We start from the raw sequence: 6,000 nt of genomic DNA on the forward strand, positions 1-6,000 counted from the left end.
AGTTTAGGTATGCACGTTTTTTTCGTGGGTACCTATTAGGGCATGCAATACCGGTAATATTTTCAATACCGGTATTGAGTTCCGGTATTAGAACTCAATACCGGGATCCCGGTATTAATACCGGTATTAGACTTCCTTGTTATAAATGGCATATATTTTGTTTAAAGGTCGTATAGGGCAAAATACAACAAGAAAAAGCAATCAAATTCTGTATTATGTAATATTTTTTACGAGAATTGAGTATTAGAGTCAAAATTTTAGAACGCATGGACAACAAGTAGGTTTCCAAAGGCCAAAAACCGCATGTAACGGTTGAAAACAAGTGCGCTTTCATAGTATATAGGAGCACAAAGCTAACTATATCTTAATCACTTGATTTATAGCCTAAAAAAGTGCCGGTATTACTTCAATACCGGTATTAACTTTCAATACCGGTATTGAAAAAGCGTGGATTTTGTCCGAGATCCCGGTATTACGCAATACCGGTATTACGGTATTGCATGCCCTAGTACCTATGTCAAGTCCTCTTTTTTATTTCGTCATTGTAATCGATGCATTGTCAAATGAGGAATAAATTTATGGGCGCAAGTAGGATTAAAAATCGCGGTTGAATGTGGTATGATCTATTATTTTGCAGTGCGTGCTTACATAAAAGTCCATATCGCGGGCTTCATGGCAAAGGGGCGTATACGCATCGACCCTACTTTTCAGGAGAGCAAAATAACATTATAACTTTTTAAATAAGTAATCTAGCTTGCTATAATTTTGCATATACCTTAGTTAATTATTTTTTGTTTTAATTAAAACTAAATTTTTATAATATCTATGCTTTAAGTACACTTTATGGCGTATACGTCTATCTGCCTTGACGGAAATTATTGTATTGCTATCCTTTTTTTATCATATTATGTATAGGAATAATGGGCGTATAAACAAACTTTTTTATTTGTTATCCAATTATATTATATATATTTTATTTGTTTTACACTTAAATCATTTAATATACTGATAGCAAAATATAACCAAAAATGTAACTGCTTCTATTTTTTTCGAATTTCATACGCCCCTTTGCCATGGCGTAATTTAACGGATGTTCTCAATTTAAGAGAGATGATACGCCTATAAAAAAATAACAATCTATTTAAGTAACTATTTAATACATAGTAAAGCTGTAAAAAACACAGAATAATTTATTAGAAACAATAAGAGTACAAAATAAAACAGGAATTACTGTTAAAACAAAATTTACTCTTGATTAAGTGAACATAAACTCAAAAAACTCCTTAAAGAAATGACAGAGGGCTGAGGCTGGAACTTCGCAGAATGCAGGGGCTTTCCTTGATGAACTCTTTCTTCAAAAAGAAGCCCCAAAGAAGGTGGACCTGGTGCAAGTCGGACTCTGTCACAAAAAATGAAATCGATTTCATCATCATGACTGATTAAGAGGCACATATTCAGATATCTCAGGTCGGTTTAATCACCGTATACTCAGAGGAACTCTGAATATCGACCTAAAGCTTGAAGAACGGCGACTGATGAAGTCCACCCTCTGACCAACTCTGCGCCAGACCACTGCAACGACGTGATCAATGCAATACAGAAAGATGGCACTAGGTTCTGTGCAATGTAAAACACGGGAAGGAAGTCTAAGCTTTCAGGGGGGACTCTTGGACTTACGGAGACCAAACGGCATGTGCTGGACCATTCCGTCAGAACTAGAGGCTCTCAACAAAATGATACGCAAGGCTATTTTCATCGTGACCTCCAGTGGTTTAACACACTCCGGATTGAAGAAGCTATTAAACAAAACCGGGGATCGAATGTCTTTGCCAGGCGACTTGAAGGGACCCTAACGAAAAAATTGACAACCAGCCATAGCAGAATCGTCGAATCTGAGCCGGAATGCACGATTGTACGCTTCACATGCGCAACAGCCAGAACCCCAGATGTGTAGGTCTATTGTTTTTCAAGAAAGGAGACAAATTTGCTCTTAAAAACCTATAGACTGATCACACTCTTGACCACGTGAATAAGATGTTTATGTACATTTATAACAGTCATCACGAGACTTGATTTGATGAATTTCAGCCGCTGGAGCATGCCGAATTTCGTGGGGGTTATAGCACCGTAGACCACATACACACAGTTCGGCAGATTATACAGAAGAAGGAAGAATATAATCGGCCTCTGTGCCTAGCTTTCGTAGACTACGAAAATTTTTACTCTGTCGAGATCTGGACTGTTCTGGCATCCTTGCAGATATGTCCAATAGATTGACGATACATCGAGGCGCTGAAGTGCCTAATGACACTGAAACGATTACTGTCCAAGTATAGAACCAGCCACAAGATCTATCCATAGGCAAAGGGGCGTGAGGGAAGAGGACGTAATTTCTCCGATACTGTTCCGTGACGCATTGGAAGATGTATTAAAACTCTGGACTGGAAAGGACTAGGGATCAATATCAACAGTGAAAGCATATTGTCATTTTATTTTGTTAAAAAAATGCACATACGTCTATATGACATGGCGATAATTATTTGAATGCGCCCCACTGATTCTTATACGCCGTCTATACGCCTCTCTGACATGGCGAAATTATTGAAGTGCGTCCTACTGATGTTTATACGCCGTCTATACGCCTTTTTGACACGACACAAAATTATTGATACATCGTATACGCCTTTATGTTATTTATGAATATCTCAAAATCTAGTTTACTGAAAATTTCAAAAAAATTACAGAACTTGTATTACTAGTATAGGAATCGATTGGCATGAAAAACGCAAAATCGATTTTTTGCGCTTACGCCCCTTTGCCATGAAGCCCGCGATATTATTATTCTGATATTACCAATGCTGACAACCTAAAGGCTATAAACTATTACACTATTAGATTGTATATTTAAGTATTTCCGTTTTCTGGAACACCAATTCGTTTAGAAAATTTGAAAAATTGCGGGAAAGAAAGGAGAAGGTGCTACGGAATACGGATAGAATAAAGGAAGGGGATAACAAGGGAGGGACGGGAGGAAAATGAACTGAATCCGTTTTGAATTATTTATGGAGGACTTCTTTTAATATTTATTATTAACTATTATGACTCTTTATAATCAAAGTTATGGCTATAAGCGGGCTGCAGCGAGCTACGTCCTCAATCTTGACTACTTGGGGTACTTCCCCAAATTATAATGCTCCATTAGGTAGGTAGTCACTGGGCAGGCAAACCTTGAGTTTGTTCACATAGAAAAAAAAAACAATTGATAAGTAAATTACATAATGGAGGCACAACTCGACACAGATACCTCTGACCGTGAATTTTACGTGTGAGAAAAACGATAAAAAATACTGAAGAAAAAATCATAACCTCTAAAACTTATTTTCTGTAAGTAGAGGTAGTTTGATAGAATTCCCTACACATTACTTATAATATTTTTTTAGATAAGTAGGCACATCGGTATAGTTCTTGTATCTTTAGTAGGTACTTAAGTAAAAAGTATTGGTTTTCTTCTGTGATCTCTGCATACGTTATCTGATACAAGTTTCATGACAGTTTCCGCTAGAGGCGCCACTTGGCATACGAGAAAATGACAACTTTTGTAGACCAGCATTAAACTTACCTACTGCTGAGTTTGAAAGAGGTAACTAGGTAGTGTGTAACAACCACGAAATGATTTAGTGGACACACCTAATGAGTATCCAAGTCAAGGACTGGTGTACCATCATCATCATCTGAGGGCATCCACCGTGAAGGCAGGTTTTGGGGTGTGACGTAACCTGGCCAAATTGTAAGGACATAATTATTATACCTTGTTTCATGTGGAAAGACATCTGACAGGACCCTTATTACATTCGAATAAGGGTGGTTTTTGTTTGTATTAGATGTCTGTATTATATAGTTACGTAAACCTTTCTTTCCTCACATGACCTTGGTATATTATTCTCTTTGAAGGAAATAGGTATTTTAGCTGTGATCTCATAAAGGAAAAGAGTTCGACCCTCAATCGAGAGGCTGAGTTTCTAATCAAATCCATCCAAAACAATATCAAATTCCTACCAATATTTTTTTTTCAATTAAGGAATATAAATACAATATTAAACCACGAGATATTACGGCGAAGGAAAACATCGTTAGTAAACGTGCAGGTTTACTAACGATGTTAGTTTTCTAGATATGTGCAGGTGTGCATTGTAGTTACTGATTCCAAAACGGCGATATGGTTCGCAACCTTTCACGTGAGTACAAATGTGCTGCGAAAAGTGGGTGGCTCGCTTGTGAGCCACCTCTGACTACCCCTTCGGGGATTACAGTCATGAGTGCATAATAATATATACATGTTTTATAATCTAGTGCGACTGGTGCATTGACCCTAGATCATCAGTAGATCACTGATCCAATATTCCACTGTATGTTAGTTTAGTAGGTATACCCAACCGGAATTCTCCGGAACTACATCTATTAAACTGGAATCGAAAGTGGACATAGCCTATACTCCGCCTATAGGTACGGTTCCAGCTCACTAGTGCATCTAAAAGCTTTGTCAGGTCTAGCGGAAGTCCTAGAGTCTGTGCCTAACTTTCTACTTCATATCCGATTGCGTTGGTGTGGCTAGGAAACCGGCTTGCGAATAATTAAGACTTAATTTATTAATGTAGGTAGGTATAGTAATACTTCCACGATAATGAATATATAATGTACTTAAGTCAACCAAAAATGATCCTATGATTAGTCTTAGTAATTTAAACATTGTTTACATTTGTTTTTACTGTAAGTGCTACCTACCTTCTTTGTTAATATTAACCTTTTGTAACCGGTACACCGGCATCCACGACACAGGCCGAGCCTAGTGTGGAAGCCTCCAAAACTCTTAAATTTACTAACTCACACACTTCCAATTTAATTTCATAATATTGTACTTACTAATTTATTTTTTTCTAAGGTGTTTAAATAAATATTTTTGATTTTGATTTTGATTGACTTAGGGTGTTGCAAAAGGGTTTTACGAATTTCCAAAAGTCGTAGAACAATAGTTGTAGAGAACGACACCCATATTCATTCACCCCCTTTCGGCTTAGCACGTATATCACTTTTGCTACATTCTGTAGGTATATTTCATCCCTTTCTTATTAGGAATTAATTGCGCTTCATACATTGCGAAAGCGATGATTATTATTTGAACGTTTTGTGTTATTCTGAATAAAAGATTGGACCGTATAAGGACGACTTCTCATGGCCATAATCCTTAACAGAGAAATGACGTTGTGTCCGCCAGTCAACCGTTAAGGGCAACAGATCATTTTAAATTGCAAATGTATGCTAAAATGTAGATTGTTTGTTTGTTTTAAGCTACACTTAATTCTTACCGCTTAATATTGTGTTAATTATAATAAAAATTCTGTGAAGTTTTCGTACTGTTTGTAAAGTAATTAGGTACTTAGTACTTACCTACTTGTTCTGAAAATTTATCCATCGCTTATGTACAGTGCCACAAACTTATCTGTTCCGGTGACAGCTCACGTAAATGTGTAATATTTCTATATTCTATAAGATTTTAAGTTTACCAGTAGTGGTAATTCGCTCTTGTGGTTTCAATAAATCCATCTAATCTATATCAATATATAATTCATCAGTAAATAATGAGATATGGATCAATTTAGTTCGCTCTCATCGGAACAGATAAGTTTGTCGCACTATAGGTCTTGGAATAGGAGTCTAAAGTAATATCTGTGGAGTAGAGCGTAACTGCTTGATAGAAAAAGAAATGTTCAAGTAAAAGTAGTGTCGAAGTCAAATGATTACAACAATTTACCTAATATTAATGTCAATATTTTACAAAGATCTCAATATTATTATTCTTATTCTCCATTTGGATTGCCTTTTATCTTTGGGGTCTAAACAACTTTTTTTCAGTTTGGACCATTTCTTACCAGGCAGGGGGGTTAACACATTTAGATAACAGTGTGATATATCTAAATCTTATAATCAAAGATCCACCTCTAC

The sequence above is a fragment of the Plutella xylostella genome, chromosome 30, assembly GCF_932276165.1.
Source record: "Plutella xylostella chromosome 30, ilPluXylo3.1, whole genome shotgun sequence".
In the NCBI taxonomy this organism is placed as follows: domain Eukaryota; kingdom Metazoa; phylum Arthropoda; class Insecta; order Lepidoptera; family Plutellidae; genus Plutella; species Plutella xylostella.